Below are 24,064 nucleotides of genomic sequence, written 5' to 3'. Positions count from 1 at the left end.
CTCTTGCTGAGCAATGGGTCAGAAATCCACTTGCTCTTTTTGTTGAGAATTGCCTGAGCTGGAACCAGGAATCTCTGCATGTGGGTTCCACTGTGATATGCTGCAGATTAAAATGTCCACAGGGCTATAATGTACTCTCAGGCTCCAGGTAATTTCATCCTTCCAGCACCCCAAAACTGTTTCCCTGACTGACATAGGGCCAAAAATGTTTTGGCTCCATGAGATCAAAAGGGCAAGCTTAGGTTATACCTGGGCAACAGTCAGCATTGACTTTGTGCTATATCTGGATCCTGCTCCCTTGCTTGCTGCTCTGCCAGCTGGTACTGCTCAGTCTCCAATTGTCAGAAGTCATGCCATCTACTATTCACACTGCTATTTGGGGGGCAACTTCATGCCCAGCATCATGGCATCTCATCAAATTCCTTGAATGCTATTTATTATTTTCTTTCTTTATTATTTTTTACATTTTATATCCCGCTCTTCATCCAAGGAGCCCAGAGTGGTGTACTACATACTTAAGTTTCTCCTCATAACAACCCTGTGAATTAGGTTAGGCTGAGAGAGAAGTGACTGGCCCAGAGTCACCCAGCAAGTATCATGGCTGAATGGGGAATTTGAACTTGGGTCTCCCTGGTCCTAGTCCAGCACTCTAACCACTACACTACGCTGCTACCAAATCCACTTGCTTTTTCAAAATCCACTTGCAAAATCAATCTCTAGCTTTGCTAACACAAGGACTACCACATTTCTCTTTTATTTCTGCTCTTTGCCTTATAAGAGGCGGTTTGCTTTGACCATTGTGGTTGGGGATGATGGGAGTTGTAGTCCAAGACCATCTGGGAACTCATGGTTGAGAACCCCTGCACTGGAGACCTAACAACATAGATAGCTAGATTTTATATTTTGTGACATTTATATTTTATGAAAAGCCATTATTATTTCTTATTCACCACATACCTGTATACCCCGGATGCAACTTGACCAGTGTCTAGTGCTTAGATAGATTTATTTCAAAGATCAACTAAAGGGTGAAAATAAGCAACATCTGAGCATGCACAGATGTTAAACAGAATGGAACTGTGAGAAATTGCTTAGTCTATGGCCACACTGAGACATAGCATCAAAGCTAAGTTAAACAAATTTGTGGTTAATTTTTGGACCCAAGAATCATGCTGCAAATGAATGAGCAACTCAGTAGCCCTTCCCTCTTCCTAGTCCACTGAGGTTCCACCCCAGCAATCTCCATTCAGCTTGTGTTGCGATTACATCACAGCACAAAGAGGGATTCTGTTATGATCTCATCAATATTCCTTTTATGCTGTTTAAAAATCATTGTGTATATGTTCAGGAGATAATGTGTAAGGAAATAATGATTAAAAATTGTAGCAAATTGCTCAAGTGCCAGTGCACTGCAATGAGCTGGGCAAATTGAACATAAGAACAGACTTGCTGGATCAGGCCCAAGGTCTATCTATCTAGTTCAGCCTCCTGTTTCCCACAGTAGCCCACCAGATGCCTCTGGGAAGACCACAGGTAAGAAATGAAGGCATGCCCCCTCTCCTACTGTTACTCCCCTCCAAATGGTATTCAGAGGAATCCTGCTTCTGGGATGGGACATAGTCTATAGCTATCAAGACTAGTAACCATTGATAGACCAGACCACCATGAATTTGTCAAAGCCCCTTATAAAGACATCCAAGCTACATCATCACATCCCATGACAGAGAATCCCATAGATTGATTATGCACTGTGTGAAAAACCACTTCTTTTGTTTGTCCTTATTTCCTTGTAATCAGTTTCATTGGATAATCCCTGATTATAATGCTGTGAGAGAGGGAGAAATTTTTTCCACACTCCACTTTCTCCACACCATCATGCATAATTTTAAAGACCTCTATCAGTCTCCCCTTTTTTTTTCTAAACTAAAAATCTCCAGATGTTCTAACCTTGCCCTCCTAAGGAACATGCTCTAGGCCAGGCTTCCCCAACCTGCAGCCCTCCAGATGTTACCGAACTACAATTCCCATCACCCCCAGCTATAACTAATTATGGCTGGGATGATGGGAATTGTAGTTCAGCAACATCTGGAGAGCCGCAGGTTGGGGAAGCCTGCTCTAGGCCACTGATCATCTTGGTTGCCTTCTTCTACACCTTTTCCAGTTCCATAATGTCTGTTTTGATTTGGTGACCAGAACTGTACACAGTACTCCAAATGTGGTCTCACCATAGATTTGTATAAAGGCATTTTAATTAAATTATTATTATTATTATTTATTTTATTCATTCATTTTATATGCCGCCCTTCCTAAACTGGCTAAGGGCAGTTTCCTTTTTTTTTTGTTTTATTTTTAAAAACACACAATTTAAACCAGATTAAAACTCATTAAAATTAAAACTATACATCAGCAAAAGCCAGGCTAAAAAGATGGGTCTTTAATGCTCTCCTGAAGGCCTCCAAGGAAGATAAATCTTATATCCCCAGGGAGTGCATGCCACAACCAGGGGCAACAAATAAGAAGGCCCGATCCCAGGTTACCACAAGACTAGGAATCCACCATTATAATATTAGCAGTTTTATTTTCAGTCCCCTTGCTAATGATCCCTAGCAAGGAATTTGCCTTTTTCACAGCTGCTGCACACTGAGTCAACACTTACAATGAGCTGTCCATCACAACCCCAAGGTCTTTCTCCTGGTCAGTCACTGACATCTCAGACCCCAAAATCAGTGAAGTTGACGGTGTTTTGCCCCAATGTGCATCACTTTACACTTACATCAAGACACATTTGCCATTTAGTGGCTCACTCACAAAGTGGACAAATTTCGTGCACTGAGCAGGGGGTTGGGCTAGAAGACCCTTCTGACTCTGAATTCTATGAGTTCTTGGTTCTAATTCCAAAAATAATGTTATAAATTCCCCAAGTTAAACTGGAAGGTAGACAGAGTAGAACACAGAACACAGCAAACCCATGTAATGACAATGAACTGCAGAATGAAAGCCATTGCTCATTCCCACTGACACCTTTGCTATACCAGAATAAACCTCCCACAATTGTATAGGAAGAATTTTCTTTTTGCAAGAACAATTGATAATTTTTGTAGTGATTTTATTTATTCTGTTGCATATGGAATAAGGATGTTTGCCTTTTTTTAGATCTTACATCTCTCTCCCCTGTGACTATAGAAAGAACAGGGAAACTCCTCTCAGTGATGAAGCTGATCTAACAAGAAAAGAGTTGTTGGCGTATACAGTTTTTGGTTCTTGCTACAATCATGATTGTCTCACGAACAGATTCATATTCTGCATCATTTTCTGTTACCTTTATGTTTTTTCTTGCAAGAATGAGAAATGAAAATTTTAATGCCTCATATATTTTGTGAATTACTGTAGACGAGTATGCTGTACTGCTTTGATCTTTCCTCTATTCTACAGTTTGATTGGATTGTGATGTGAATAGAAAACAGCACAAAACAAATCAGTTTCTGAAAGAGAGATTGTAACAAGGAATAGGGTGGTGTTGGCCTCTTGAGAGAAAATGTAGTTCTTAGAGATGTCACTTACGGCCCTCTCTTCTCTTCTCAGCCACATCACAACTTCCCCCCTTTATTTTCACACTGCAGGGCCCACAAAATGTTTTTTAATTTTGTTTGTTTGTTTTTAAATTTTGATGACCGCCCCAAACTTCCATCTCTGAGTGATTTACAACAACATAAAACCGATTAAAAATGAAAACCTTAAAACTATTTGAAACTACAATCCAGTTAAAGAGCTTAGGTGGAAAAAAAAGTCTTTAGAGACTACTGTATGTATGTATGTATGTATGTAATTTATTTATTTATTTATTTGATTTCTATACCGCCCTTCCAAAAATGGCTCAGGGCAGTTTGCACAGAGAAATAATAAATAAATAAGATCGATCCCTGTCCCGAGAGGGCTCGCAATCTAAAAAGCAACATCAGATAGACACCAGCAACATTCACTGGAGGAACTGTGCTGGGGGTGGATAGGGCCAGTTACTCTTCCCCTGCTAAATAAAGAGAATCACCACATTAAAAGGTGCCTCTTTGCCAAGTTAGCAACTTTTAAAAAGTTGTCAGAGATGGAGAGGCTCTTATTTCAACAGGGAGTGCATTCCAGAGTCTATATGATGGGTTGCAGCACCTCAGGTAGAATCTTGGAGCAGCATCTGTCCCATTCTCCTTCCATCCTGTACATTTCTTTTTAAGCTGCTATGTAAAGGAAATGTAACCCAACAGACTTGTGTCATTCTCCCTGCTCTCCCTCACTGGGTAGAGAAGATACTAGTTCACTATGGCAACCCATTGCATTATAGTCCTGGTACAGAATTCAGCAATGCCCTGACCCAACAGCATAAAGAAATTCCATGTTTTAATGAAATTAAACAACTTAACAGTAACCTAACAATTACTAACTGCAATCCAAGTTTGCAATCTGTTATAAGATGGATAACTTAATTACTAGTGAGTTTATAGTCCCAATTTAAGGTATCCATCTGTGCCATGCATATCTGAAGAACAGATGACGCGGTAGAGAACACTTCTCCCTCCCATATACTCCCATGTACTGGAAGATCTGCAAGAAAGGCCTTGTTGTTGCCCTCCTTTCTTCCAAAGTGTCACATGAGCGGCAACCATAAGGGCAATGTTTCTTTTTGGAGCTGAGTTGAGAAGTGCCTACAATCCAGATTGGGAACTGATCCTTCACTTTAATCATTGATTTGAGAGCCAAAGAGACCTTTGACCATTGTATACAATTCCATCACAGGTGGAGAGTGGGGTATGGGTCCAGAATTTATTTCAAAGAGGAAAGAGGCTAAGTTCTTTGTCCCCATAGATGCTCAAGGTGATCTTGAAGCTGCATGAAAACCAGTTGTTGTAATTCCCCAATAGGGCTGGAGTCAGCAGAATTCCTGTCAGTGGATGCAGACTTCTGCCTCACATCAAGTTTGCCATTTTGTGCCTCTCTTGTACTAGTAACAGATCTGGAAATAAACAAAAACATGTTTTTAAAAATGAATGGCACCAGAGGACTTTCTTCATCGTTACTCCCACTCTTTCTGAAGAATATTCTGCAGAGAGAAACCTGGTTTGTTACATCATTCCATGTGTTTACAAGGCAGACCAGGTCTTTCAATTTTAGGAAGGATTTTATGTCCTTATGTTACTGGAGTAGGTCTTTATGTATTTGGATCTCTTTGAATCAGAATTCATATCTTGAATGTCACTACTGAGGGCTAGATCGAGAACTGTTCCAATAACTTAGCAATATTATATTAATTGAGGAGCAGAAAAACCTGAAAACAAAGTTTTGAACAATATAGAAGAGCAGACAAATGCAATGTGTCATAGCAATGTTTTATGTAGAGCTGTCAACAGACTGAAGTGTTTTCTACTTTTAGTTGAATAGTTAATATATTGTTAAATATTTATAATTCCTTAACACCAGCTGTCATGAGATACAGTCAACCAGATTTGCCAAGAGCCAGAGAATGAAAGGAAGAGATGGGAACAAAATGACATGATGGACAATACTTTGTTACAGATTGTATTCATTGGTAGAATCACATGATATGGAAGAAAAATCTATTTGAGATGTCAACAAGAAATACGATCATTCTTTAATGGTCATTTTAATAATACCTCACTACCTGTCCCAGCAGGTAAAACAAGGTAAGGCCCAGGAACATTTTGTTCCTGGGACCTTTTCTGCCTTAATAAATAATGTGCTTATCCCTGAAGCAGAGTTGAGAGATGTTTTGTGTATGTAAGGGAGTATATGTATGTGTGCTATCAGTTACAATCAATAATCATTATATGGTCTAGGTATTACAATTTTTATGAACACTGTGAGAGATGCTTTGCAAATTTATCCAGCATTCTTTGTTGTCTCCAGGTTATTTCTTGTAACACCCAGCTATCTCAATTTGAACCCATTTTTTGTTAATCACCAAGTGATTTATTTTAGGGGTGTGCACAAATTGGATTTTGCTATTTGATTTGAGCTTGAATTGAATAGCAAAATTTCAAATAGAAAAATCAGTTCGAGTTTTTCACGGAGAGCTGGTCTACCCATTCAACCCAATGAGTAGACTAGTTCTCCCCAGGAAAAGTACAATTTGAGGACTGTTTTTCTTGGGAGAGCTGGTCTACCCATTGAGTTGAATGGTGTTAATGAAACTGCTCTGGAGTGTTGGCTATGCACTTCTGACTAACCTTTGAGCTTGTGTGGGGAATCAGCAAAGTGAGAGAAATCAGTTTATTACAGAATAAATTTGTGCAAAAGGTTTGGTCTTGGAATTTGATGACAGAGAGTTGAAGTCAAAACATACTCAGGTTTATTTGGGGTAATAAGTGTTCAGAAACGAAATATTAATTAATAGGCAACACAATATTGACTAATAAAACCAATAATACTAAATTGAAGCTCAGAAAGAAGAGTTTTAGCTTGGGATCAAAATTAAATTCAACTCAAGGCTATACAGAGAAACAAGCCTTTAGACTTAAAAGAGATCAAGGAGGGAGCAAAAGAGTTTGGAGCAGAGGTTGGTTAGTATTCCTGGATCCTCTCCGATGGCGTGTCAGAAACTTGTTGCTCAGCCGGTGCTGAGGGACCTCTCTCTCCAGGGATAAACAGGAAAACGGGATGTGAGAATGGGGACCCATGTGCCACTCTCGAATCTGGAAGCCAATACAAGTCTAAAGGTGGTCTGATCCCAGGAGATCAGTTCCCTGTTGCAGCCAAGCATGCTGCATAGATTGGGCCTGGAGACAGGGCCAACCTGGAGGCGGAAAGCAGGACAGGCATGAGGACCAAGGCACAGTCAGGTGGAACAGCTGGTGCCCAGATACATGAACACACAGCTGGTGAATCCATGACACAGCAAGAAGCAAGCAGCAGTCCTGTCCTCTTCCAAAGACAGATAAGGCAATGCTAGGCTTCCTCTGAAAGTCCTCTTATATACATTTTGAAACTCCCTCCTTCTGACTCCTCCTCCCTCATCCCTTTCCCCAGCCAATGGGGACACAGTTGCCCATGCCAACCATAGATCTGAATGATAACAAGCCAACCAAGAAGCAAGGAGATAACCAGACAGGGGCGTATCTAGGGTAGGGCAGGCAGGGCACATGCCCCAGGCACCACTTGAAGGGGGGCACCATTTTTAAAAATTAAAAAGAAATTTAAAATGGCCACCGAAAACAAAATGGCCACTTTGCATGTTCAAATGGCCTCTGTGAGGCCCTAGGCCATGCCAGGCTTCGCAGAGGCCATTTGAGCATTCATGGCAGCCATTTTGTTTTCAGCAGCCATATATATATATATATATATATATATATATATATATATATATATATATACCACCGCACATGCTCAAATGGTCCCTGAAAAGCCCTAGAGACCAGCGAGGGGAGGGGGGACCTTTGCAGACCCACCCCACAGCCTTTAGGAAGCTCTCAAAGGGGCTACAGGTATTTTTAAAATTTTAATATAATATAAATCACTGTACACATATTCAGTTTGGCACTATGTACAGAGAATCAGGGCTTGTGAATAATGAGCTGAAGCTTATGAGCTAGGATTGTATTCATTTGCTCTTACTTTGCTTCTTGTGATAAGTGAGTTAAATGTGATGTCTTAATAATATGGCTATTAATGGTGAGTTTGTCTTTGAATCAGTGTGAAATCCTTAGTATTAAGGTGTACTGGGAGTTTCTTGCTCTTTTTCTCTCATTTTAACTGTCTTTCTGAAATACTAGAATATATTCCAAGCAGTGACACAGTTTACTCTGCATATCCTTTAATTATTTCCAGAGTATCTGGGAAAAGTCAAATTCTCCATTTATTTTTAAAACTTATGTAATAGTGATGCTACAATGCATAGAGAATTAGACATTAGTTTTCCAAGTACACCTGCACACAGTATTTGGGTATTTCATGAGCCCCAGCATACTGAAATTTGTAGTTTTCCAGCATTTTTTGGTCTGGCTACGTACACAGCAAAATAGTTTTTGAAACATTAAAAGATTAACAAGCTTGACTTATATTTTTCAGCTGATATTATGGTAAAGTTATCTGAAAGATGGGTGTCGGATGTTTGGACAGGGGGCGCAATTTCAGTGCTTGCCCTAGGTGCTATTTTCCCTAGATACGCCTCTGTAACCAGCCAATCGCTATTTCAGTGCCAGAAAACCAATCAGAAGCATTAGAATGGGCAAACAAAATGGCTTCTCAAATCTACGAATTGATTTGATTTGAATAAGGATTGGTTTGATTCGACCCCTAGAATCACCATTAGATCCAATTGATCCAATCACCAGCGAATCTCAATGCAGATCCCTAAATTTATTTATTTATTTAATACATTTATTGGCCCCTCTCCAGCTACATAGGCTCTCAGAGTGACTTTAAACACAAGACAAAATATACATTAATTTTGTTAGTTGATTAAAGTGTTTTTTGTCTGCTTGTTTAAAGGCTGACTTCCAAACTAAGTCAACAGGTGAGATGTAGCATGAAAAGCTTCCATGTAGCAGAAAGCTTCCACGAATGCAGCTATAGCAACTGTGTGTGGTGGGGGGTGGGATTTTCACCTATCTCCCTTTATTCTGGAAGATCGTGCAGGCTTCAGGGACATATTTTTGTGAAGTAAAGGGCACTTACAGGAGAAGGGTGTGATTGGCAAAAATTGCCCCCTTCTAACTGACCAAAGAGGCACCTTTTAAAAGTGGTGAGTCTCTTTACTGAGCAGGAGGAAAGCAACTGGCCCTATCCATCCCCAGAACAGCATCCCTCCAGTGGCTATCTTGTGTTTCTTTTTAGATTGCTAGCCATTTGGGGACAGGGAAACATGTTTGTTTATTTTTATGTCTCTATGTAAACTGATTTGGGAACTTTTGTTGAAAAGCGGTATATAAATATTTGTTGTCTATTGTCCCCCATCCTGAGCACTGATGCTGAGGTAGTTAGGAAGCCTTCTGCAGCATAGGTTGGTTCTTCCTGCTCCTTATGCACAACCTTAATTAGGATGTCAGCTATGTTAATTAGTACAAGTTAATTTCTAGTCCTCAATGGCTTCAGTGGACTGGCAGGAAGTTAGACAGTCTGGAAGGCCTCACTATATTCTAGAACCTTTAGTGGAGCTCTGAGCTCTGGGGATCACCTGCAGTTCCTCCAGCAGAGCTGTGTTTGGTCTGGGCAAAATCTTGCACTTAGAATTCATTCTGTATCAGTTATAAGAGTTACATCCAGTCAATACAAAAGTACAAACTATTAGCTTCAGTACTCTGATGGGATATCTTATTAGAATGTGTCATATGCTGTATTATGTTGTGATAGGTTCTACATAACACATGCTTCTGGGTTGTACAGGGATAGATTTCTGTGATCCAAAGACATCCTTTTAAACACAACTCATTTCTGGTTAAAAGTTATTTGAGAAGCTCACACAGACTGGACTCCCTGGTGCAGTTGTAAAGGAAGCTGATAAAATGGGTACAAGTTAGTGATTGATGGCAGTTTTAGGAACCTCCAGGCATCCACTTGTTTTTATTGACACATGAGATTTGCCTGTATCTTCCATGGAAGTCCCCACCTAGACAATTATTTTTGCTTAGCATTGTTAAGAAATGCAGTCAAACACAAATAATAGTAAATAATGGTCCTAGGTGGTACCTATTTCCATAAGACTGCTAAAACAAGTCAATTCAGTTTCTACTAAGAGGTTTCTGAAGGAAACAGTTTTCCACTGCAGGGCAGAAAGAGTTGGTAGGATTCCTGGAACCTTGCTGTTAAGAAATGTACTTTTCATTAAAACAAAATTAGGTTTTAAAAAATCACTCTCTTAAGCCTCTGCACATGCACAGAGGCCATTTTCATGACCACCACACATGCGCAGACAGAGGCCATTTGCATCACCATGCAAATTCCAGCTTCTTGCTGGGGCAGCGCATGCCCTCCAAAGCCCCACGCACCATCAACATGCACATGGTGTCTGCGCATGCACAGGCACCATTTACATGGTCAGCATAGTGTTGTGGACCAAGCACATGGTGCCCATGCAAGTGCAGATGCCATATACGTACTGACAGCACGCAGGGCTTTCTGGGACACGTGCCACCCTAGCAGTAAGCTAGAAGGGGCAGAGGAGAGCTGGTTAGCACTCTCTCTCCATTTTCTTAAAGTTTCCTTTCTAATTTCCTACAGAGTTCTCGAACTACACTTTGAACCAAGGTTTGGGCACATCCCTAGCACAGAGAACTGTTGATGTCAGAGAGGAGTGCCCACACTGTTGTGATGCACTCTAAAGCACATTCATGCTGCGGCAAAAGTGAGAGACAAGTCACCGTCTCTCAGCCTCAGTCTCCTGCCTCTAATATGCTGTTGATAATATTGAGCTACCTTATTGGATTGTTGTAAAGATTAACATCTTTTTGGACTGGCTTTTTAATGTCTAGTTTTAATTGTAATTTTAATCTGGTTTAAATGTTTTTTTTTTAAATTTTGACTTTCTTATTACATATTTTTTATTTTAATGTAAACCACCTTGAGCCACTTTAGGAACGGTAGTATATAAACTGAACAAACAATAATTTAGGATTTATTGTAAAGAACTGCACTTGTAAAATTGTGCAATGTGTATGACTTTGATTTATAGAATAAAAATGGGCTCTGAAGCATTGCCACGATACTGTGGGGAGAGAATCTACACAATGGTAGTAGTAGGCAATGCTACATTTAAAAAAATAAATAAGGAAAAAAGGTCCAGGGGGGAAAATAAAGAAATTCTCCATCAGGTATTCTCTTCTATTGTTGCTTTGTGCAGGTATGCAGGAACGTGCGCGTGTGCGCATGCACACACACACACACACACACACACACTGAGGACTTGCATGTCACAAAATGGTTTTGATTGTCAGGAGGATTTTCTAATTAATTTAACTGAGGAGAATTTTATTGTGGCTTATTCTTTAAAGATGGGAGTTTATTATGTTAAGTTGTTAAATTTGTCTCTAGACTGCTTGTGTATATTTGTTTGTGTTGCAATGGCCATCGGCTATACAAATAAATTGACTGACTGTGACTCTGCATGTATAAACCAGCCATCACAGATGAATTCCTACAGACAAAGCTTTCACATCACCTGTTGCCAACAATCCTTTTCAATGGAGACAGGTACATACATTAAGATGCAAGCCAATGAATGAATGATGAACATGTATGTGTGAATTAGCTCTAAATTAATGTCATGTCACACAAACTTGAGATTGTGCTCTTTGTTAGATATTTGGCCTATGAGGTATTTATGGTCTGCCCTAGTGCTCAGATTTACCCAGCAAGTTGACATTCCTGGAAACCTGTGTGTATTGTTAATATACTGGTGCTCCTTTTATCTGGCTGCCAGAGCTGAGATAGGAATGTGAATGTTCAAGGAAATGAATTACACCTCAAGTATGCTGTCAGCCTTCTCTTCATCCTGCAGAATTTTGTAACACTATGGCTGCAGTGTCAACCTTTTTTCTTTTTTTTTGTATTTTCCCTAGCAATCATTCTGAAACTGTTAGTTTCATTTTCTATTGTCTGAAGCTGCTTGTCATTTGTATAACTGTTTTGGTTAAGCGGACTTTTTGCAGAGGTTGTTTTTAAAAACAAAAAAACAAAAAACCCAAAAAACTACACATTCAGCATATTATTTTTAATTAGATAAAATACCCTAGAAAGAATTCGGGTAGGACTCAATCAAGAGGCCTTTTATTTTTATTTTTAAATGCTCATGTACATAAATGGCTTTTAGCTGATCTGCTAACAGTCCTGTGTTTGGAACTTTAAAGGATATTTGTGATTTTGTATAAAAAATAAAACAGAGCAACTTTGATTAAAAATATTTTTTCCACTACAGAATGGTGAACTCTGCTTGTCAGCACATCTCTAGTCTTTCCTTCATCTAATAAGCTAGCTAGGCCAGTGCTGCAAAAGAACATTATAACATTAACAATGCTGCTGGAAGGCTCTCTGCTTTAGAATGAATTAACTTTCACTGCAGTGCAGAAAAACACCAAGTAAAATTGGCTGAGCTCTGAATAGTAAGTTTAACTCCTTCGGTGCAGCGACATGACCTATGTGTCTCAACTGTTTTCATCAAGCAGCTATTTAGATGTATGGAAATCATGGAATACACTCAGCTACAATGTAAAATGTGCCTGTTCTAGGAGGTATTCTTTGTATCAAGAGATATTTTTTGAACTCCCACGGCACAGTTAATGACACTTTTAAAAATGAGATTGTCTGGATCCTTGGTACAGATGCTATCTGCTCTCTTGAATCCTTTCCAGTTAAACTCTGTTTTGAAACAGAATATTCACATTGATTTTTAGGTGCGTATGGTGGAGGATTCTTTTCCCAAAGTGTAGTGTTGAATTTCATAAATATCTCTAAGGCATCCTAGCTTTGAATACAAAATCAGTGAGATATGGATGTACAAGGGCCAAACAGTAAAGGTAATTAATTATTTGCTTCAGTTAGGTCCATTGTTAATGCAATTGAGCAATTATATTCAATTGTGTATAATTATATATACACAATCTAGTCACACACACACACACACACACACACACACACACACACACAACTACATAAATTAAATAAGTGTGTGTGTGTGTTAGATACACACACACACACTTAGCGGACTCCTCTGTAACAACATGGATTCCTGAAAAATTTAAATGTTTGGTAATGTATTTGTTCAATCTACAAGGAAATTAATTTAACATAACTAAATTTGAGTTTATTATTCATATTAATTATTTATTTATACCCCACTTCTCTGTTAAAAAAAATTCAAAGCAGTGTACATAAAGTAAACAAAATATATATCAACAATACAAAGATGAAAACAATATGGCCGAATTCAGACATAACACAAAACCGGAGTTAAACAGGGAAGAGGTTGGCATTTCATTATGTCTACATTGTGTCTAGCGAGCCCCTGGTGGCGCAGTGGTAAAACTGCCGCCCTGTAACCAGAAGGTTACAAGTTCGATCCTGACCAGGGGCTCAAGGTTGACTCAGCCTTCCATCCTTCCGAGGTCGGTAAAATGAGTACCCAGAATGTTGGGGGCAATATGCTAAAATCATTGTAAACCGCTTAGAGAGCTTCGGCTATAGAGTGGTATATAAATGTAAGTGCTATTGCTATTGCTATTGCTACATTCATGGAACTGTGGTTTCGAGCCAAAAGCAACCAGCAGTTTGCCTTGCCAAACTCCAATTTGAACCTTCAGTTTGCACAAAGGTTCGCCACCGAGACCTCCGGTTTGGCTGCTGAAGTTTTAGGTCTGAACCTGGATGCTGCCTTAACTGCAGTTTTGTGAAATGGCACCATAGAGGCGGCAGCACAGACCCACCCAGGGACTTGGCTGTTCTATGCATGCCGCGGCTCTCACTGGCCACCTCTTGGCACAGCACCATGCTCAAGTCATCCACTATTTATTTATTTATAAATTTGTACACTGCCTACTACCTAGTGTTTTTGTACCTAACACAACTATACCCCTCCCAGGACAACCTGTGCTGTTGAACTGCCCATACCCAACAAAGGCAGCCTAGCATAGGAACCTGCTGCAAAGGTGTGCACCAACAGCAGCCACCATTGCTGGCATCCTGAGCAGATGGAAGGTGGCAGGCAGGGGGTGCCAATGCACCCATAGCAAAGGGTTTCTTCTCCCAAAGCAGAGTGAAAGACTATGCTCCTGTGAAGAGCCTGGGTCACAGGATGCCCTTGCTGTGGTCCCCGTGCAGCATCTCCAAAACACTTCTCTGCTCTAAAAGTGCTACCTGGCCAAAGTGAGGTGGCTGAATGCTAGCAGACTGACACTGTGGGGGCACACAGTTTAACTCCAACACACCTGCCCCTCCCCTTGTGGGCTAACTCTACAATGGAGTATATCTCAGCGTTTGTGTAAATAACATAATGGGGATGGGGAGGAACCATTGTCCTCCCCATGCAAGAGCCTGGCAATTGTCAAGAAGGTTAGTCATTAACTTCTGAACCAGTGGATATGCTTAGATGAAAGGGTTGGTAGGTGAGATGAACCTTGTCCTGCTCCAAGAATAGGGCACAAAAGTTAAGCCAGGGGCCCTCCAAAGACACCCTTGACCATTTCCACACACCGTCTGCTTCCTCGCTATGAGCACTCGATGAATGTCATCAATGCTCACCCCATTTGTCCTTGGCGGTATCCACACCCTGCAGCAGCCCTGTTGTTTGATGTGCTCCACTGCACATCAATGGCATGTGCAATGGAGCACATTGTGGAATGTGCACTAGAGATTATTGTCGAATCTTTGCAGTAGATACTCTTGATGAGGCCTCAAGGCACCTGCACCTGGCAGTATGCTGCTGTGGACTGTTTACCTGGCCGCCATTCCAGTCCTGCACGAGCATGCATGTGATGGGTGTCCTATCACATAACCTGCCCTGATTGGCTGTCACATGACCACTGGAGTTTGGTGGCCCATGTCCTCTAGTTTAGCATGGACGCCCAGCTGCTCCAAACAGCCATGGAGTCTCAGCAGTCTTCTGCGTCCACAACATCTACAGGTGGCACTGCCTCTGCCAGCACCATGGAGAGCAGTAAATCTGGGAGTCTCCAGAAAAGTCAGAGCGAATCTCTGGACCAATGCAGAGACCAGGGTCTTCTTGTAACTCTGGACCAGTGAAGGGGTGCAGGCCCAGCTGCAGAACAGCTTCCAAGTGAGGTCACCTATGGTTGGATCTCCAACCATATGGTCCTCCGTAGGTAGAACCACACTGCCAACCATTGCAAAGAGAGGTGCAGCACCTCAAGAAAAAAATCAGAGATCTAAATGTACAATAAACTGTCTGGAGTGGTGCTCAGGACAATGTCCTACTATGATATGCTGGCATCAGTCCTGCTGGAAAGCAGGGATGTCACATCAGTGGCCATGGCATGTACTGGGAACCCCATGCCAGACATGAGGCTGTGGACCAGACAGATGTCAGCTCTTACCACCACAAAGGGGGTAAGCAGGCCAGCTCCACAATCTGCTTCCACAGCCACCACCACAGCACCACCTACTGCTGCCCACAGCCCCCCCCCCAGTGCTAACAGAGGGCACATCCATGTTTCCCCATGTGCCCCACTTTACAAACTCTTGTAAGGGAAATAAACTGCCCTGAGCCATTTTGGAAGGGCGGAATATAAATCCAATAAATAAATAAATAAATACCCAGCTTGTTTTGCAAAGTACCTAGCTGGACCTGGGCAATGGGGTGACAGTACACGGCCCCTTCATTCAGGACTGCATCCTCGTCTTCCTGGCCTGGTGGTCCAGTGGCAACAACTGTGGTGCCCTGACAGCCCCACATGTCCTCCAGACCCTCCAAGGCAGTGGAGATGTCCTCCAGCTCCATCTTCCTTGGTTCCTCAAGCGCACATGCAGTTGCCCAAAAGCTGGCAGGGGTGAAAAGGGCACAGGAAACCTCCAAGGATGCTGGTGGGAGATAGAGGGAAATGACCATGCACAGGTCACTACTCCTCAAGAACAGGATGGGAGGATTCCAAAGAATCCCTCACTGAATCTACCCCCACTAACTAGTCTTGCTAGTGCTCCTCTGACTACATTATAATTATTATTTCTTGTTTACACAGTCAGACAGGTGTTATTGACTGGTTTGTTTTATCCAGACATCGAGTCCTTCCCAAGGACCTGGGATGGCTGAATTTTATCATCCGTACCGTTGGTTATTATAGATATCGTCGCAGAATATAGGCTGTTCCCAGTAAAGTTACTTTTTGTAACTGGCTGATGGTGATTTCTGTGGCCCCTATGGTGTTGAGGTGCAAGTTGTTTTGGAATTGCACCTAGGGTGCCAATTACCACTGGGATTATTTTGGTCTTTTTCTGCCACAGCCTTTCAATTTCAATTTGTAGTTCTTTGTATTTTGTGATTTTTTTCGATTTCTTCTTCTGTTCTGCTATCCCCTGGTATTGCTATGTCAATTATTTTAACTTGTTTTTCTTTCTTCTCGACTACAGTGATATCTGGTGTATTGTGTGGCAGATGTTTGTCTGTTTGTAGTCAGAAGTCCCATAATATTTTTACATCTTCATTTTCGACAACTTTTTCAATTTTATGGTCCCACCAATTTTGGCTACAGGAAGCTTGTACTTTTTTGCACATGTTCCAGTGTATCATCCATGCTACCTTGTCATGCCTTTGTTTGTAGTCAGTCTGTGCGATCTTTTTACAACAGCTGATTAGGTGGTCCACTGTTTCATCTGCTTCTTTACAAAGGCGACACTTGCTGTTTGTTGTTGACTTTTCTACTTTTACTCTTATTCCATTTGTTCTTAGTGCCTGTTCTTGTGCAGCCAGTATTAAACCCTCTGTTTATTTCTTCAAGTTGCCATTCTTAAGCCATTGCCAGCTCGTGGTGATGTCTGATTTTCCACTTATATTGTGCAAATATTGACCATGCAGGGGCTTATTTCTCCATTTTTCTGCTCGGTTCTTGACTTGTTCTTTCTTGTAGGCCTGCTTTGTTTGATTGGAGTTGAATAGTTTCTCATTATTGACCATTTGAAGTGCATCTTCTTTACTGTCCTTGATATATTCTGCAAGGCCTCTTTTCTCCTCCTCTACTATTTGATGGACTTGCAGCATTCCTCTTCCACCTGAGCTGCAAGGGAGGTATAGCCAATCTACATCACTGCGGGGGTGCAGAGCATGATTGATGGTCATGATTTTCCTGGTCTTACGATCTAGCGTCTCTAGCTCTGCCTGGGTCCAGTCTATTATTCCTGCAGTGTATCTGATAACAGTTATAGCCCAGGTGTTTATGGCTTGTATGGTGTTCCTGCCATTGAATTTGGACTTGAGGATTTTTCTAACTCTCCTGATGTATTCACTTCCAATTTTTCTTTTATCTTCAGTGTGTGTGATGTTATCAGCCTGGAGAATGCCCAAGTATTTGTAAGGTTCTTTCTCTTCCAGGTTCTTGATCTTGCTTCCATTGGGTGGTTCTATTCCTTCTGTTTTTGTTATTTTCCCTCTGTTCATTATTAATGCAGCATACTAGTCTAGTCCAAACTCCATTGCTATATCGCTACTGAATATACGGACAGTGTTTAGCAATGATTCGATTTCTGACTGGGACTTTCCATACCACTTCAGATCGTCCATGTACAGCAGATGCTTTATTTTACTTGATGTTTTAGATGTTTGGGATCCGAGGCCTGTTTTGTTTAGTATTTGTGAAAGTGGGGTCATGGCGATTACAAACAACAGAGGGGATAGTGAGTCCCCTTGGAAAATACCTTTTCTAATGCTTACCTGACCAAGTGTTTCACCATTGATTGTTAACTGTGTACTCCACATGCTCATTGCTTTTTTAAATAAATATCTGAATGTTTTTGCTGACACCAGTTGTTTCTAAACATTTTAGTATCCATGTGTGAGGCAATGAGTCAAAGGCTTTCTTGTACTCAATCCATGCAACACTTAGATTTGTTTTTCTTCTCTTGCAATTTTCTAAAATCATTTTTTCAACCAGCAGCTGCTCTTTTGTGCCTCTGGTGTTTGGGCAATTTCCTTTCTGTTCAACTGGAAGCTGTTTGTTAGTTAATAAGTGTTGCATGACTTCATCTGCTATTATTCCAGTTAATAATTTGAACATGGTTGGCAGGCAGGTTATTGGTCTATAATTACTTGGAACTGCACCTTTTGCTGGGTCTTTCATGATGAGATGAGTTTTTCCAGTTGTTAGCCATTGTTCAATATCACTTCCTTGCAAAATGTGATTGAACTGTTTTGTTAGTTGTTTATGAAGGCTTGTTAGGTGTTTAAGCCAAAAGCCATGCAGTTCATCGTCGCCTGGTGCAGTCCAATTTTGAATTTTCTTTGCTCTTTCACTTATTAATTCTGGTGTTATTATTAGATCTTGCATTTGTTGGTTACATTTTTCGACCTCTTTCACCCAGCCTGCTTTTTTATTATGATCTATTGGATTGTCCCATAATTTCCCCCAGAATTGCACTGTTTCTTCTTTGTTTGGTGTTTCTACGTTTCTTGCAGTTTCTCCTTCTATGCTTTGGTAGAAACGTCTCTGATTCGAATGGAATTGGAGATTCTGCCTGTGTTGTGTAATTCTGGCTTCGTATCTGCTAATCTTCTTTGACACTGCTGTTATTTGCTGCTTTATTATTTCCTGGACTTCTCTAATTTTCCTGGAATCTAGGTGGTATTTTTGGATCAGATACTGTTTGGTGTTTTCATTCTTCAGCTTCTTGTCTTTCATGTCTTTCAATTTACTAGCATCTGATCTAAGCCTGGAGATTTTATTTTCTAATCTAATCTTCCATTTTGGTGATGTACTGCTTTCTTTTTTTACAGGTCCACTGATCTTATATCCGAGCTCTTGTGTTGTTATTGTTGCTGCACTGTACATTAGTTGGTTTGTTTCTTGCAAATTCTTGGTTGTTATTTCTGCAAGTGCAGCACTGACATCTTTTAATGCCTGAGCAAGTTGTTTTTTGGCAACTGTTTTTAGAGCTGGAAGTCGAACCCTGCTGTTTGTTTGGTTCATGTGCTCAGTTATTTTTTGCTTTAGTTCTTGTTGCTTTTCTGTTAAACAGCATTAGGGTTTTTGAGGTGAAGGCAAAGGGCAGGTTGCCTGGTTTTGATTTTGGAACAGTTCAACAACAGTGGCATCCTCTATTTCCAACACCGCCTCCTCCACCTGCGCCTGAGCAGCTTCTTCAGTTGGTGGTAATTCTTCTTCCATTTCTTGAGCCTGTGTTGCTCTTTGCAGTTCTTCCAGCTCAACTTCTGTGAATACTTTATTTCTTATTATGAATTTTCTCTGGTCTGCTAGCCTTTGTTCTGTTATTTCTGTATCTGGATGCTTCTCTTTCCAAATTTGGTACATTCTTTTAAAATAACCTCTTCTAGTTGGACTAGACTTGTAATAGCAGATCATTATTTCCTTGTTGGCATTTTTCCTATATTTTTTTCAGTTAAGCAACGTTTCTTCTATTAACTTTGCAGTCTCCAGTCCTGGTTGCTCAACTGAAGATCCTGAGTCCTGTTGCCCACTTGCCACCAGATGTCCAGGGACTGCAGCACCTGGCGCGGTCCTTGTTGACCCAGGCAACGACTGGTCCGGTATAAATTTATTAAAGTTATGTCTCGCCATATTGTTGATGGAAGAAGCACTCTTTGTCTGGCTCCTCTGGTGAGACCTGTCCAGTATGGTTGGACCTCTGGCATGGCTCTCACCTTCCTCAGAGCACGCAAGCCCCACAACCATGCCAAGGTTAATAATCCTCACTGGGGGATGATGATGATGATGATGATGATGATGATGATGATGATTTTTTGTTGTTGTTGACTAGTAGCAGTGTTGTTGACTAGTAGGAGTGTTTACTAGTAGGAATGTTGTTGTTGACTAGTAGGAGTGACCTGCTCTTTCAATTCTATAATATTTTGAAATAAAGCAAACTTTACAAAGACCCCAGAAGCCTCCATTGAGCTGTGCTCTAAGGGAAGCTAGATCTCTCAAGTAGTGCTGCATCTCTGGAACTTCTACTGCTTGCTGAAGGAGAGGGTACATAATCATCTGGTGATCATTTCAAAAAGTAAGGTGATAGCCACGGTGGATTCATGTGGTCCTTATTTTCATTGGCAACATAGACCAGGTTGTTTTACACTAGTCCATACAATTTTGAAATGAACAATGCCATATCCATTTCATAGCAGCTAAAATGCCTAGGATAAGTTGGCACATCTGGATTGCCTAAGGCACTGCATTAACTTTCTTTATATTCCTTTTTCACATACAAAAAGAGCACCAATTGCAGATCGGTTCTGAAGTTCTTCAGGTTAAGATCCCTTATAGCAGCTTATCTTTTAAACTCCAAACCCATATTTGTTCCCACTTTTCATGTGCATTTCAATTGCCAGGGTACTCTGAAGAGGGTGATTTGTCTACTCCTTTAGCTAAACTTCTGTGGTCTTCTAAATGATGCCTTCTATATATCAAATGTTCAAAGAGGAGAAAGTGTCGCTTAGAGTGCCTATTTCCACTTGATCTATGGTTTGTTAAATTTTATTCACTCAAGTCAATTAAATTAGAGAGGAAAGGAGTGGATACATAGGGTGTGGAGGCAGGATTGAACAACTCACTAAGGGTATTCAGACAACTGTTCGAGAAGGCGGGAGGGCAGGTGGGGATAAGGCTGTGAAACCTTACCTTCTCCCTAGAAGATCCACTAAACATTGCTGGTAGCACAGGCCGCGCTACCAGATGATCTGCTGCTCCACAAGGCAGAGCGGAACTCCAGATGCCAGAACACATCCCAGCCTCTAGGTATCCCACAATGCACCATGTGCTGGAGTGGTCACTGTGCCCGAGGGGTGGGGAGCAGGGCCCTCCTGGGCTTCCATCCCTGCTTCTCCCCTCTCTCCTTCCCCCTCAGAGATAAGGGCAGTGGCATTTTGGGGAGAGGATCTATGCTTGCTTCTCCAGCCCCCATGCTCTGGAGTAAACACATACTTGTAGGGCTGGGGAGTATGCGCTTGTATCTAGGATTTGGGGGCATACCTTGCTCTTTCAGGATTGATATTATCCTTAAGCCAAGCTCTCCCCCTGTTTCAAGGCTGGGTTAGAGCAGAGGCTCCATTTTTGTTGTTGTTGCCCGCACCCCACTTTTAGAATCTCAGAGGCTTTCTTTTCTTGTCCTTTGAGTCCCTTGATTGGTTTTATATTATTCCCATCTTCCAAGGGGTTAGGAAATGTGCTACCTAATGCTTTGCTATCCATGTCCTAGGGCCAGTTTCGAGTAGGTGGTGTTTGTGGGGTGTTTTTGGTTTTTTAAAAAAATTATTTAAGTGTCAGGACTGTCCATGCAAAATATGGTATGTGCAGGTCAGTAGGAAGTATTCTATTCAGAATTTCTTCTTAAATTACTCTCCAAAAATTTCCAGCTTTCCCTGAGCATGTTCTGGTGTAAAAAAAAAAATAGTGCATTGCAGCTTATCTTGCGATGGGGGGGCATGGTCAGCAAAAGGCCTTTAGTCCCAGGCTCCAGAATTACCTAGGTGCACCTCTGTCTGAGTGAGGTTGAGTATGAGAAGAGCCCCACTGTATGCTGTGAGTTAAATTACCCTGAATGAAACTCCATTGTTTCATAACAATGAATAAACAACTGAATAAACAAATTCTCTTCCTCATTCATCTCCATCTTTTTACCACGAGGTACACAAGAAAATCACATGGCTCTGTGGTCGCCAGGAGTCTACACCGACTCAAGGGCACAACTTTACTTTACACAGTCTGAAAATCTGACCATTGGAATCTCTGACTCATTCTTCCACTTGCAATTTATACAAGTGGAGTTTATAGATATGCTGGGAGAGAAATACAATAAAAAGACTTTCCAATATTCATGCCAGATTTATTTATTCATGGAGAGCACTAAGCATGAGGGAGTTGTCATGCATATTTCCGAATGGAGCCTCATGAGAATTTCTAAAGGGGCTATGCTCTCCTGATTCATAAAAGCTCAAGTGGGCTTACAACATTTTAAAATACAAAAATAATCACAGAAATGAAGATTTATAAAATACCAACTTGCAAAGCTAGGGTAGTAATCTCTGACAAACATCATGATATAAATAGACAGTAGTGTTGTCAAACTAAACTTCCTCAAAAGAAAATTGTTACATCTTTCCTAAAAGACAGGTTCAGCTGCATATATGCCAAGTGGTCAAAGCCACAAATGAGAAGGCCCTATCTTCTGCTTAGAATATATGTGAAGGCTGATACAGAGAGAGGTAATTCCCAAAGTATGCTGAACTAAAGTTGTGTAGGGCTTGTTGCAGTCCCAGATATTCATAAGAACATAGTGGACTAGATAGGCCTTGGGCTTGATGCAGCACTGCAGGGCTCTTCTTATGCTGTGTGGGAATTTGCATGGATTCACATGATTGTTTACAGCAAGGATGGGCAAACGTAAGGCTTTCGGGAGCCATTCCCATCCCTGCTTTTTGCTAGAGAGCTACCAGCACAAAATGGCTTGGGTTGGTGAAGCCAGTCACAAAATGGTAGTTTGTACAAAAATATACATTAACAGAAAAAGAGAATTATGGGAGACCGTTGCTGCAGGAAAGGAGGGGAACAAGAGACTGACTTGTAGAAGAAATTGGAGAGAAATTAATGGGCACACAAAATAGAAACAGCCCTGATCACTTATGGGGACAGAGACATTAAAAGTGGCATGGCCATTCTCCCACTCAGTCTGCCCATCAGATTTGAGTACTGGCTGGAAGGGAACAGGGAGGAGAAACAAAAGCACCTGGAGAGCTATTTCAGGTAAGCCCAGGGTAATCTGCCAACACAGTATTCCCAATTGGAGACACACAATGTTATCTGTTTATTGTATTTATATAATTGCCTTTCTCGGCGCAGCCCTAAGTTAGGTCTTGCCCATTCATATTGTATCACAGATGTATAAGAAACTTGAACTGTGCTGTGCAACATAAGATGAAGTCTGATGTCAGAAAACTGTTTCAGATAGATATTTCAAGGCTATCTTCTCTCCAGACTTTATTACACTGATGTTATAGAAATGTTCAGGGAACATAGTGGAGGAAACCAAAGACAGATGGTTGTTTACAATTTGCATCACTGCTGCCAATAAATATTTTTATTGCTATGGTTTCAACAATAAATACTCACTATTGGAATAAAGCTCGTAAGGGTAAAGGAATTAAGAGTGCTTGAGAAGGCTTACTGCTTATATTAAATGAACAGCTGCATTATTTGGTATTAAGCAGACTGGATAGTCAGTTCATAAGAACATAAAAATTGCCTTGCTGGTGCAGACCAAAGTACCATCTAGTCCAGCATTGTGTGTTCTATAGCAGTTCACAAGATGTCCCGGAAAGCTCACAGACATCATTGATAATAGGGACGTTCACACTGTTATAAACTGGGTAGGAGATGAGTCCTACCCAGTTACGGGAGCTGGCATGTTCCCGTTTTGTAATCGTGTATTCGATAAAATCAAGGTCGAAGGTGGGGAGCTTGATCGTCGGTCAAGCCCCAGCTGGGTAAGATGATTTTCCTGCCTACCTCACCCAGAAGCTGCAAACAGAATATGGGTAGGGTGCCCTCATCCTACCCAGCTGGGGTTTGACAAGCAAACAAGCCCCCAGCTCATACTTTGTTTTTAACTAAGATGATAGCAAACTGGGAGTGCGCCCAGCTCCTGAAACTGGGTAGCACTCATCTTCCTAGGACATCTTCTTCTTCTTTGAAAGGTGGGGCAGAGTGGCTTGTGTTCTTCAAACACATCTGCCCAATTACAGTTATGCCCCGGCTGGTGCAGACTTTTTCCTGGAGCTATCCTTCATTAATTTCTCTCCTTTGGAATCTCAAGGGGTGTTTCCTTCTCTATTGCTGCAAGACCACTCCCTGCTGCTGCACTTTGTGGTAAAGCGGGGGCTGGAGTTGTGCTCCTGGCCACATCAATGAGCACAGGGGCCACCATTTTGTTTCTCCTGGCACATGATGGTGGTCGGCCAATGGGAGTGGGGGAGCGGCTGCATAAGCGGTCGGCTCCCTTCACTCAGGTTTGATTGCTCTGGGGCAAGGCACTCACCCACCCATCCCATTTCAGTGAGGGTTATCTGGTCACCTTTTGAAGGCCAAGTAGGAATTTTTGGGGTCACACCCAATTGGCTTTGGGGGTGACCTTTTTTGCCTACTTCTCACTTATTTTCCTTGTAGGGTTTCATTGTTTAGGATGTTCAGCCACTTTGCAGGTGAGTGCAGGTTATGGTAGGTTGTCTCATATTAGTGTTTGACTGGAGGGCAGATTAAGACAAGTGGGAAGAAGAGGAACAGCCCTTGCAAGTTTTGTGGCCCTTGGGCTGGGACCTGCCCCTATTTGGAGGCTGGCTGTGCCCACCACTCAGTGTTTTGCGGCCTGGGTGGGCTGACTGGCCTCCTCTCAGTGGGGATAA

This window comes from Hemicordylus capensis, chromosome 4 (genome assembly GCF_027244095.1).
Source record: "Hemicordylus capensis ecotype Gifberg chromosome 4, rHemCap1.1.pri, whole genome shotgun sequence".
In the NCBI taxonomy this organism is placed as follows: Eukaryota; Metazoa; Chordata; class Lepidosauria; order Squamata; family Cordylidae; genus Hemicordylus; species Hemicordylus capensis.
The sequence above is the reverse complement of the archived record's forward strand: the minus strand, read 5'-3'. Positions refer to the sequence as shown.